The sequence below is a fragment of the Manis javanica genome, chromosome X (genome assembly GCF_040802235.1).
Source record: "Manis javanica isolate MJ-LG chromosome X, MJ_LKY, whole genome shotgun sequence".
NCBI classification, from domain to species: domain Eukaryota; kingdom Metazoa; phylum Chordata; class Mammalia; order Pholidota; family Manidae; genus Manis; species Manis javanica.
The window spans coordinates 97,870,530-97,883,903 of record NC_133174.1 but is presented as its reverse complement, the minus strand read 5'-3'; the positions used below and the strand labels follow the sequence as shown (position 1 = coordinate 97,883,903).

Below are 13,374 nucleotides of genomic sequence, written 5' to 3'. Positions count from 1 at the left end.
AAAGAAGGCTGAACCAGACTGCATACAGACCTCATGAACAGAGCACACCTCACGAAACAGGGTAACATACCAAAGCTCTGATCCGGCGGGACCCAAGCCCTTCCCCCACCCCAGCTCACAGGCAGGAGGAAGAGAAATGGAGCAGGGAGGGGGTGGAAGCCTGGGACTGCTGAACACCCAGCCCTGGAGGTCTGCTTTGGCAGCAGAAACCTACACTGTATGGTGCTCTGGACGCTGGGGAGCTCAGACAGGTGGAGTGCTTGAGAGACTGAGATTCCGGCTGTTTGTGGAGGATGGGATCCACACCAGGCTACTCTGGGAGAAGGGAAAGGCAGGCGATCTGAGAGGCTTCCTAGCAGCGAGAGGGCTGCTGAAGGGGCGGGATTTGCATGGAGCTTGCTGCACAGAAGGGAGAGCTGGACAAGGTCGTCTGGGCGTGCTCTGCCCAGCTGGTTGAGAACTTCAGGCGCCCAATCCCCCTGGCTGGCTGCTCAGCTCTGAGTCCCCCACTGTGACATGCAGCCTGCTGTGCCTTCCTCCTAGCCTGCCGGCACAGGTACACAAACCGGCAGTCATTGTGCTGGCATCAGGCCAGCTAGAGGGAGGCCCCACCTACAAAAGCTACAGATGCAAAGCACAGAGGCTTAAACCTGTGTGCTTGGACAACTGGCTCTGACCCTGGAGACAGGCACCACAGATGGGAATCAGGAAACAGATCTTCCTTCCCGTAGGCACGAGCTCTGCTTCTCTACAACCCCCAGCCTCACTCTAGGGGCTGAGCAGCTCCAGAGGCTGGAGCTTCTGGACACTAGTGGGCACCACATAGAGATATGAAATGTCAAAAGAACATGGTTAAGACCAAAATCTCACAAACCCCAGAAAAAGGGCCAAATGAAACTGAACTCACCAATCTTCCTGAAAAAGAGTTCAATATAAAAATCATAAACATGCTTATGGAGGTACAAAAAAATATTCCAGAACTCAGGAATGAATTTAAGTCGGAGACTCAATCATTAAGAAATTCAATGAAACATACAATGGAGGGATTTAAAAGCAGATTAGATGTAGTAGAAGAGACAATAAATGGAACAGAAATTAGAGAAGAGGAATATAAAGAAGCTGAGTCACAGAGAGAAAAAAGAATCTCTAAGAATGAAAGAATATTGAGAGAACTGTGTGACCAATTCAAATGGAACACTATTCGCATTATAGGGGTACCAGAAGAGGAAGAGAGAGAAAAAGGGATAGAAAGTGTCTTTGAGGAGGTAATTGCTGAAAACTTACCCAATCTGGGGAAGGAGATAGTCTCTCACGCCATGGAGGTACACAGATCTCCCAACACAAGGGACCCAAGGAAGACAACATCAAGACATATAATAATTAAAATGGCAAAGATCAAGGATAAAGACAGAGTATTAAAAGCAGCCAGAGAGAGAAAAAAGATCACATACAAAGGAAAGCCCATCAGGCTATCATCAGACTTCTCAACAGAAACCATACAGGCCAGAAGGGAGTGGCATGGTATATTTTATGCAATGAAACAGAAGGGCCTTGAACCAAGAATACTGTATCCAGCACAATTATCATTTGAATATGAAGGAGGGATTAAACAATTCCCAGACAAGCAAAAGTTGAGGGAATTTGCCTCCCACAAACCACCTCTACAGGGTATCTTAGAGGGACTGCTCTAGATGGGAGCACTCCTAAAAAGAGCACAGAACAAAACACCCAGCATATGAAGAATGGAGGAGGAGGAATAAGAAGGGAGAGAAATAATCATCAAACTGTGTTTATAATAGCTCAATATGCTAGTTGAGTTAGACAGTAAGATAGTAAAGAAGTGTCACTTAAAAACATATTGTGAAGACATGGATGCCCACTCTCCCCACTTTTATTCAACATAGTACTGGAGGTCCTAGTCACGGCAATCAGACAATACAAAGAAATAAAAAGCATCCAGATTGGCAAGGAAGAAGTCAAACTGTCCCTGTTTGCTGATGACATGATATTGTACATAAAAAACCCTAAAGAATCCACTCCAAAGCTACTAGATCAAATATCTGAATTCAGCAAAGTTGCAGGATTCAAAATTAATACACAGAAATCTGTTGCATTCCTATACACTAACAATGAGTTAGCAGAAAGAGAAATCAGGAAAACAATTCCATTCACACTTGTATCAAAAAGAATAAAATACCTAGGAATAAACCTAACCGAGGAAGTGAAAGACCTATGCCCTGAAAACTATAAGACACTCTTAAGAGAAATTAAAGAGGACACTAATAAACATAAATTCATCCCATGCTCTTGGGTAGGAAGAATTAATATTGTCAAAATAGCCATCCTGCCTAAAGCAATCTACAGAATCAATGCAATACCTATCAAAATACCAACAGTATTCTTCAATGAACTGGAACAAATAGTTCTAAAATTCATATGGAACCATAAAAGACCCTGAATAGCCAAAGCAATCCTGAGAAGGAAGAATAAAGTAGGGCAGATCTTGTTTCACAATTTCAAGCTCTACTACAAAGCCACAGTAATCAAGACAATTCGGTACTGGCACAAGAACAGACCCACAGACCAGTGGAACAGAGAGTCCAGATATAAACCCAAGAGTATATGGTCAATTAATATACGATAAAGGAGCCATGGACATACAATGGGGAAATGACAGCCTCTTCAACAGCTGGTGTTGGCAAAATGGGACAGCTACATGGAAGAGAATGAAACTGGATTATTGTCTAACCCCATACACAAAAATAAACTCAAAATGGATCAAAGACCTGAATGTAAGTCATGAAACTATAAAACTCTTGGAAAAAAATATAGGCAAAAATCTCTTGGACATAAACATGAGCGACTTCTTCATGAACATATCTCCCTGGGCAGGGGAAACAAAAGAAAAAATGAACAAGTGGGACTATATGAAACTAAAAAGCATCTTTACAACAAAGGACACCATCAATAGAACAAAAAGACATCCTACAGTATGGGAGAATATATTCATAAATGATATATCTGATAAGAGGTGACACCCAAATTATATAAAGAGCTCACGCACCTCAAGAAACAAAAAGCAAATAAGCCAATTAAAAAATGGGCAAAGGAACTGAACAGACACTTCTCCAAAGAAGAAATTCAAATGGCCAACAGGCACATGAAAAGTGAAACCACAATGAGATATCATCTCACACCTGTTAGGATGGCCAACATCCAAAGGACAAACAACAACTGTTGGCAAGGATGTGGAGAAAGGCGAACCTTCCTACACTGCTGGTGGGAATGTAAATTAGCTCAACCATTGTAGAAAACGTTATGGAAGTTCCTCCAAAAACTAAAAATAGAAATACCATTTGACCCAGGAATTCCACTCCTAGGAATTTACCCTAAGAAGGCAGGAGCCCAGTTTGAAAAAGACATATGCACCCCTATGTTTATTGAAGCACTATTTACAATAGCCAAGAATTGTAGTACAACCTCTGTTTCATTTGTGGGCTTGAAAGAATGCTAATAATAAAAGGTGATTTGGGTCATCTTCACTGCTACATCCTCCCCCAAAAAGATGACTTGTTAACACAAAATGTTAGGAATCATTGTTTTAGCCAGCAGTTAACCTATGCTAATGCCTATTTCATATTCTGCAACAGCCTGGGATTTAACTAAAGCTAGTTGGGAGCATAATGGTGCACTAAAAGGGTGTGCAGTGCTGGTTTGTCTGGTCTCAGTGAACCACAGACTGGTATTTCTAATACTTTTGAGAAATCTAATACTTTTGAGAAATCAGTAGATGAATGGATAAAGAAGATGTGGTACATATACACAATGGAATATTATTCAGCCATAAGAAGAAAACAAATGCTACCATTTGCAACAACATGAATGGAACTAGAGGGTTAAATAAGCCAGGTGGAGAAAGACAAGTATCAAATGATTTCACTCATCTGTGGAGTATAACAACAAAGCAAAAACTGAAGGAACAAAACAGCAGTAGACTCACAGAACCCAAGAATGGACTAACAGTTACCAAAGGGAAAGGGACTGGGGAGGATGGGTGGGAAGGGAGGGATAAGGGGGAAAAAGGGGCATTACAATTAGCACACAGAATGTAGTGGGGTAGGGGGGACACGGTAAAGGCAGTATATACAGGGAAGACAAGTAATGATTCTATAGCATCTTACTACGCTGATGGACAGTGACTGTAATGGGGTATGTGGGGGGGACTCGATAATAGGGGGACTCTAGTAACCATACTGTTGTTCAAGTAATAGTACATTAACGATATCAAAAAATACTGTTCTATCATTGTACGTCACAAATATACAAATGATTTCTCAAAAGTATTAGAAATACCAGTCTGTGGTTCACTGAGACCAGACAAACCAGCACTGCACACCCTTTTAGTGCGCCATTATGCTCCCAACTAGCTTTAGTTAAATCCCAGGCTGTTGCAGAATATGAAATAGGCATTAGCATAGGTTAACTGCTGGCTAAAACAATGATTCCCAACATTTTGTGTTAACAAGTCATCTCTTTGGGGGAGGATGTAGCAGTGAAGATGACCCAAATCACCTTCTATTATTAGCATTCTTTCAAGCCCACAAATGAAACAGAGGTTGTACTACAATCATATGTAGTACTATAAGTTGTCTTTCTACCCTGCACCCCCAGATACTTCTGCTGTAGGTTTTGAAGACAATGTTACATTAGGAAATGGGTCATAGATCTGATATAGCACCAAGAAGTCTCTGGCAGATGGAGTTCACAGGAAACAGCACATTAAAGACACTAAGGAATTAAATGCAACACTGTTCAAAAAGGTCACGGATGCTTAACTGGTAGATGACATGTCAGACTCACAGTAAACAATTATTTAAATTATTATTTAAGAAAACCTCATTTTGCCTGGACTATTCTGATTTCCACCAGTGGTAGTATGTTTAGCATATTGTTAAGAACCCAAAAGCTAGATCAGCTTTTCTCCAGGTTTTTGGTCTTAGGACTCCCTTATACTCTTTAAAGTCCTTGAGAACTCCAAAGAACTTTGTTTATGTAAATTACTTCTATTCATATTTACTGTATTAGAAATTAACACTAAGGAATTTTTTAAATATTTATTCATTCATTTAAAATAACATTTGTAAAGACATGTTCATGTAATTAACATATTTTGAAATAAAAAATAACTGTATTTTCCCCCAAATAAAGTATTAAGAAGAATGGCATTGTCATCTGTACAAACCTCTTTAACGTCATACTTAATAGAAGACAGCTGGATCTTCATATCTCCTTTGCATTAGGCCTACTGTGATCTGTTCTGGTTGAAGTATATGAAGGAAATCTGTACTCACACAGATATGTAATTAGAAAATAGAGGAGTTTAAATAGTTTAGCATTTTTCAAATAATTGTAGATTTCTTCTTTGATACTACACTAAAACTCAACATGTGTAGTTTTTTTTTATTAAGGTATCATTGATATATTCTCTTATGAAGGTTTCACAAGAAAAACAATGTGATTACATTCACCCTATTATCGAGTCCCCCCCAGTACCCCATTGCAGTCACTGTCCATCAGTGTAGTAAGATGCCACAGAGTCCCTTTTTGTCTTCTCTGAGCTACACTGTCTTCCCCGTGACCCCACACACACCATCAACACGTGTAGTTTCTTAAACATTAGGTGCAAGGTAGAACTTGAAACTACATCAATGAAGTCTTTGTAATTGGCTGAATAAATATCCATTGATCTATCTTGCATAGTGAATGGATCCTTTATCCAAGCATGGTTTTGTAATAGCCATGTGCATTGGTCATTTGGAAAGTACTGGTCCATTGAGTTACACAAATCTTACAAATGGCGACTCTTTTCAATATTATACCATATCAAAATAAACATATTTATTTAATATCACCATTGATCTCTTAAGAAAAGTCTATTAGGCAGTTGTCAAGCTCGTGTGGTAGATAAAAATTTTCCAAAATTCTAATTTTTGCTTGAACACTTAACTTAAATTCTATTATTAGCAACAAATGCTGTCATTTGTTTTCCTTGAGATGATAGGCTCACTTAGGTTATTTTTGAGAAAAGGTCTTCAAAATACCCAAGCCTGAAAAACCATAATTTGTTAATAGTTCAAGTTGAAAAGTTGTTTGAAGAAAGCCTAGTTCAGCACACAACTCAGCCTTTTCCTTCAGACAATCATCATACTTTGGTATGCTGCAGAAGTACTTGATGTCTACTTCCCATTTCATCACACAGAATACATCACAAAAAAAGTTGTGTATGACAAGACAGACATTTAATAAAATTAATTGTCCTTACTGATGCATGAAGGACTTTCTTAAGTGAAACGTGTTTTTTTTTTCTTTTTATGCATGGAGGTATAGTATACAATACAGTTTGGTGCCTCTGTCTTGTGGTAAGGAATCAGCAGTATTTTCCTACCATTGTCTTTATACCAGCTGTGCAAATGTCAACACAGCAAATATGACAAATGTCTGCATATTATTATGAAAATAGTTCTGACCTCATGTACCTCTAAAAGAATCTGAGGGACCAGCAGTCCCAGATCATATTTTGAAAACTGTTGGGCTAGACCAATGATCCCCAAACTTTAATATGTATGAGAATTACTGTGGTTAACTTATTAAAACACTGAACTCCCTGGGACCTGTAAGAATAGAAATAGGTTAGCATAAGCATAGCCATCTTAAAGGCCTAGAAGCCATTTTCTGAGTATGTGACTTAGAAAGAAAAACTGGAACTGGGTAAGGCCTTGAAAAACAAGTTAATCATGAGCACCGGGTGGTGGGCAGCTGTGACCCTTGGTCAGCTAACCTTGGTCAGTAAATCTTACATACCAAGCTTATCGTGCAGAACCTCCCTAACCATTGAGGAGTAGTCTTACCCTGCCCTTGCTTAACCCCAGGATATATGTCTTGCAAGAATAATGTATAGTTATAGAAAATTGCTATGAGTTAAGTGCTTTGAAATTGCTATATAAACCCTTGGCTCTGAGTGCTCGGGGTCCTTGTTGAGACCCACTGCATTGGGCTGACTTGGACCCCAACTAGTTGGCTGAATAAAGACTTTGCTTGAATTTACATCTCTATGCCTGTGTATTTTGTTCTCTGGGGAAGCCTCGGAAGCCTGCACCCTAACATTTGGGGGCTCGTCCGGGATACGAGCAGCTTCCCTGAGAACAAAGGACAGCTGGAGGCAAGGTCTAATTGTCCGGACGGGGCAGTGTAATTCGAGGGTCGCCCCCTCGTGTCTGCATAAATCCATTATAAAGCGGGAGTCGCCATCCCGTGTATGGTCTCGGGTTAGTGGTCCCGAGTGAGGAAGTCCGGGCTGGTAGTCCCGGCCCCCAGGTTAGCGACCCTGGGTGAAGCCCAGGTAACCAATCCTGGCCCTAGGGTCCGAGTGACTCGGCCTTAGGAAGGCAAATCCGATCGGCAGAAAACTGGCGCCCGAGGAGGAAAAGATCGAGCTCGTCACCCTGCGGCAGTCCGAGTGGACGCCCTTCAGGAGAATTACGAGAGTTTTTGAAGACCCTGAAAGTGGTGAGTGTGGTGCGCACCAGAGTGAGAGAAGGACCGGTCCGAACGAGTGCGATCAGATGTGGTGTGTGTGTGCTTGGTGTTATCATTGACTGTTTTACTGTGTTTTGGTTTCAGTTTATATTTTTTTGCGCTTCTCATTTTAAATTTCCTTGTTCTAAGGTTCTCCTGCTCTCTCCGTTCCTCCTTTCTGCCACTACATCATTCCCCGCGGGCACGGGTCGGGCAATTAAGAGCCATTAGGGCGCCCGCCGCTAGAAGACTCCCGTGACAGGATAAGGGGGTCACAGCCGCGAATCCCAGATAAATTCGCGTCCCCCGTGGAAGAAAAACTGTGCAACGACAGGCACTCGTTCACAAGCACATACAACAGTCATTTTGTTTGAAGTGGCATCTTCATCCTTCGCCTTTGTCTCCCTCATATTCTTTTTCCTTCTTTCTCACCATGAGACAGACTCAGACGACCCCCTAAGTGTGTAAATGAATATATCTTTCTACCTCCGGATGGTATTAATGAAATTGATTTAAAGACAAGCGCTTGTGAAAATTGGGTATTCTAAAACTTCCAGAAAACCTGATAAAAAGTGTTAAGCATTAATGCTAATTTGAGTTTGCCTGAGGCGGGCATGTCCTTGTAGTTATCAGCTGCCTAAATTTACCTGAGGTCATTTAAGTCATGTTATCTGCTAAATCTTTTAAAAATAAAATGCTTAAAGGCTTGGCTTTGTCTAATATTCAGTAAAGGTCTTGTAAGTAATCTAGAATAGTTGTTACGAATGAGTGAACTAAATGACTGAAGCAAGTGAACCTCTTTTTAATTGTGTGTTACAGTGTGTATACCTACCTACTGCCTGAGAATCTTTGTAGAAACCTAAAACCTTAAAGTTTTGCTAAGTTAAGAAGATATACTCTATGAGAGATTGTGCTGTAAAGCTCATGGTTACAGAAATTATAAAATGTGTTCATAAATTTGTCAATCTAAAGAATGTTAGTTTAACAGTTTACAATGGCCTGCTTCTCGGTGTTCACTGGAAATTAAAGTTTCTAATGGTTTTAAGTTTTAATTAAAACTATTTAAAGTAATAAAACATTTCTCTATGCTAAAAAATGTATGTTTTAATAAGAAAAAGTATAAAGAATGAAAAGTCTTCTGCATGCTAAAGAATGTGTTTTGTGATAAAGAAAGTAACTTTGTTCTAAAGTACAGCTATTTGTTTAAAGAGAGAAAACAGCGTGGTGCCTTTTGTTGTGGAAGACCCGCTCAGCCTGTTGCTTTGGGGGGGAGGGTCAGGATGTTTAGAGATTAAGTGAGATAAACCCAGTCAAGCCGCAGGCAAGCCCAGGCTAATTCTCACCGGCTTATGTGCTTGGGACCATAGGGCAAATGAAGAATAAATTACTATATTCTTACAGATATAGTCGTGCCTAGTGAAATTAAAGCAAGTGAGTCTTGATATCAAGTGCACAGCAAAATTAGAATCTTGTTTCTAGTTAAACAGTTTTCTTTAACTGTTAGTCTGCTCTTAATGTTGAAAGATCAAAGCAGTTTCTCATGCTTAAAGTCTCAGTGAGTTGCCAGAATATTAAAAAAAAAAAAAAAAAATGAAATCGTAATATTAAAAAGACGAAAAGCTAAAGTTTGTTAACAACTGTATAAGCTTTATTTGCCTTTGAAATATTTTGTTATTGAAAACGATTGCATGGCCTGAGAAATTGAATTATTTATTCCATATATTTTTATAAGTGGAAAAATCTCTAACCAACAAATGATTAAAGTTGTTACTGATTATTTGTTTTCTTAATTTATCCACCTAAGCAGAATGGTAACAAAGCTTTTTTCAGCTGATTAAATGCACTTAGTTAACAAACCAAAATTTATTCTTAAAAATTAAACTAGAATCTAGACAAGATTATGTTTCTCCCAGAAAAACAAGTTTCACTGTAAAAGTTTAAATGGACAAACGTGTGACCACTTTTGAGAAAGGTTGTAATAGATTTTTTTGACAACCACCAGGTCTTCTTGTTTAATTTATATGCTGTATGTTTAAAAAAAAAAAAAAAACATGGGGGATGAAAGGAAAGGAGCGACACATAGCAGCAATTAACCGGAGAGTTCCGCTTTATTAGGGAAAAGTGCTAGGTTATATAGGAAGGGGCATGAATTGATTGAGGTGTCACTTCTACGGAGCTGGTGGCTGTTGGCTAGGTGCTGGGATTGGGAGGGGAGCGAGAGGTGATTGGGCTTCAGGTGGCGCCGGCGGAAACCAAGGCCCCCCCCCCCCCCCCAAGAGAAGCCGGAAGTTTGCCATCTTACTAGTAGTAGTCCTTCAGAGGACTCTTCATATTTTTTTAATGCAAATGATCTTAGAGCTTTTAATAGAATTTGCATAGCAGCTTATATCTACTATTAAAGAGTAAAACATTCTTGAAGCTTTCAGAGAAGACCTGTAGACTTAAGCACTTTCTCTGCTTTTTTTGTATCTGGTCTTGGACACTTATGCTAAGTTCAAAAAAAAGTGCTTTTACCTCTAGTTAACTCTGATATTTTCCAGAGGGCCCCTGGAACATGTCAGAAGAATTTTTTTCTCATTAGAGAAAGTATTTGACTAATTTGGCTTATTTATCTGATATATATTTATTTATTTACCAGGAAAGCACTGTCAAAGAGAATGATGCTAAACTTTGTTACTAAATGTTTTGTATTACAGAAATAACAGAATTTCCTTATGTCAACTGTCTTACAGTAAGCTCTCATCAGATCTTTAACCATTGTCATTTGTAAGTCTTTTGTCATTTATAGTATTATCCCTAAACTGGTAAAGAACTAGATTTCAGCAGAACAGGTATTAGTTACATAAGATTACATAAACTAAAGAAAATGATTTTGTGTCTTTTTGTTTCAAATGTTGCTGATAAAGTGTTTTAACCTTGTTCTCTTAAACTGACAACAGTTTAGTAAATGACTATCTTTATGAGCAGAATTGAAACTTCCTTCTCTCTACCTGATCCCTCCAGAGTTTAAAAACTTTCAGTGACTGTTTTTGTATTCCATGGCAGTATGTTTATTTGCATGAGTTCAATAAGAATCTGCTTTCCTTGTGAGAAGACTACTTAAGAACACTGGTTATACTGCCAGGGCTTTGACTGGAATGTCATACCTGAGAGACATGTGCATGGACTCAGATGTGAACAACTTTAAGGAACTAAGATTGACTTTATAAAGCCAACAAAGCCCCTTGGAAGAACTGGCCTGGTACCTTGCTTACAGAGTTCCCAGCAGCCTTACCAGGTGAGTAAAGAAGGTCACTTCCTGGCAGGTTCAGAGACCTCGAGAAGAGAAGAATTCATCCAAATCTACAGGTACTGCAGGCAAAGCCTGATGGCGAGTCTAGCTTGGCTGTCTGGCCTCAAGAGGCCTTTAAAAGTTCAATCTGAAATTCCTTATAAAAAGTTCCAGCAAAGCATATTTAAAAGAGCCTGTGTAATCAATTGCTCTTCTTGCTGCACTTGTGCAAATGATCAAGCCAGCTGTTAATTATTTTCTTAACCTGGTTACTTCTAATAAAAATGAGGGTGATTTTAGAGAAAAGTATTGTTTCAATAACTGCAGCCTCCAGAATAGAAAATCCAACTCCAGATGTTGCTACATAACCTAATAACACAATTTGTTTTATCTTGCCTAGAAGCCACAAAACTGCAAATAGTAATAGAAGCGCCAGCCTTCTGAAGCCCTCTCAACTGACCAGTAATAGAGACCTAGCTGCACCCTTTACTGCACCCCCTTCTCAGCACGAAGCAGCCAGAGCGGTCATCGCCCCTTTTCCCTAGCAGCAGCTAGAGTCCCTATCTGTAGAAGACAAAGACCGAGACTCACTTTATCCTCTGCAAGTAGGCAAAGAACCTGCATTGAGAGAGTTCCTAAAACTTACACCTCCCTCTACAACAAGACAGAAGTAATCAGCACCACCCCAGCTTATTCTAACAAGTAGTAGGCCCGCCAAACCGGAGTCACTCCATGTGTTACCTTTATCAAAGAACGCATTAGCACCGTGCAAATCATAGTGTTGAGACAGAACTATCAGAGTGTTAACCAAACAGATGACCCCTAATTTCATGATTGAAATAGATACAAGAAGAAGAGGGGAATGTAAGAATAGAAATAGGTTAGCATAAGCATAGCCATCTTAAAGGCCTAGAAGCCATTTTCTGAGTATGTGACTTAGAAAGAAAAACTGGAACTGGGTAAGGCCTTGAAAAACAAGTTAATCATGAGCACCGGGTGGTGGGCAGCTGTGACCCTTGGTCAGCTAACCTTGGTCAGTAAATCTTACATACCAAGCTTATCGTGCAGAACCTCCCTAACCATTGAGGAGTAGTCTTACCCTGCCCTTGCTTAACCCCAGGATATATGTCTTGCAAGAATAATGTATAGTTATAGAAAATTGCTATGAGTTAAGTGCTTTGAAATTGCTATATAAACCCTTGGCTCTGAGTGCTCGGGGTCCTTGTTGAGACCCACTGCATTGGGCTGACTTGGACCCCAACTAGTTGGCTGAATAAAGACTTTGCTTGAATTTACATCTCTATGCCTGTGTATTTTGTTCTCTGGGGAAGCCTCGGAAGCCTGCACCCTAACAGGACCAATTCCCAGATTAGGTACATTTGGGGTCAGGCTTGGGAATCTGTAGTTTATCCAATTCTGTGGGTTCTTTTGCTGCATGTGGCCTGTGGCGCATATGTCTTGCCTGGGAGTTTCAGCGCCAGGAAAGTTCACTATGGATTCCATGAGACTGAAAAGTAACAACAGAATGTCCTTGGGATTAAAAGGGTTAATACCCAGCTTTATCCTCTTGGTGGCAGGTCAAGTGCTAGTATCTGGTCCGCCTCAGGGCATGTCTTCCTGCCGCAAGCTGGTCACTGCCTCTGGGCCTCTCCTCCTCTTTCAGCCCTTGCCTATGCTCCAGGCTCTGCCCCAAGCCGCCTGCAGAGCTCTTATATAGCAACATAGGCAATATTGGCTTATTGCCAAAGGGTGTGAAAGCATTAGTGTAGCAGGAGGCCAATTACATCATCAAGTAGATTAAAGACAGGTGAGTATCCTGGCTATGGGACCTTCCATTTCCCCATACTTTAAGAAATATTGGGCTGCAGTTTGATTATAGTTTGCTTGATGTTATGGTCAAGGAGTTTCAAGAGACTGGTCCAGTCACTCTGGCCAGATCAATGCCAATCCTTTCCTATACATGTAAAAACTCTTCCAAAAAAATTGATTTTATCAGGAAGTACTTCATATAGAAAAGTTAAAAAATTAGCCCATTCCTTTCCTGTTATAGTATATCACCATTGTCTCTCACTTAAATCACTGTAACAACCTCCCAACTCGTCTTCAAGCCACCAGTTTTAGCCCCGCAATTCATTCCCCTCTCAGCTACCAGATAAATTTCCCCAAAAGGGAAAAATGTTATCAGTCATACTGTTATTCATATTATTCTTCGATAAAGGCCCTCAAAGAGCTCCATTTCACCTATGGAATAAAATTCAACCTCCTTTTATAAGATCCTGACCCATCTGGGTTAGATATTCAGCTTTTACATTGCCTAGTACAGGCTTCTCTTGAAGTTATCTGGTTTACTTGAGTTTCATTAAACAATGAACTCCTTTAGGTTAAGGTTTGGGTCTTTCATCACTGTATCTATAACGTCTAGCATAGTGCCTAGCATGCAACACATGTCAATAAATGCTTGATGAATGCAATCTTAAACATGCAAATTATCATATTTAGTGATAATTTGAATCTTAAGTCAATCTGAA

At 40.0% G+C, this 13,374-nt stretch overlaps 1 protein-coding gene and 1 long non-coding RNA gene across 3 annotated transcripts in view; one reads left to right on the top strand and one right to left on the bottom strand.

Annotated features, from left to right (window-relative positions):
- Window positions 1-13,374, bottom strand: part of RNF128 (ring finger protein 128) — a 133,684-nt gene that overhangs the window by 56,802 nt on the left and 63,508 nt on the right. The window lies entirely within an intron of this gene.
- On the top strand, window positions 6,676-12,141 carry LOC140847472 (uncharacterized). Its single transcript, XR_012127516.1, has 2 exons — window positions 6,676-7,566; window positions 10,621-12,141. It is a non-coding gene; the product is annotated as an uncharacterized lncRNA (long non-coding RNA).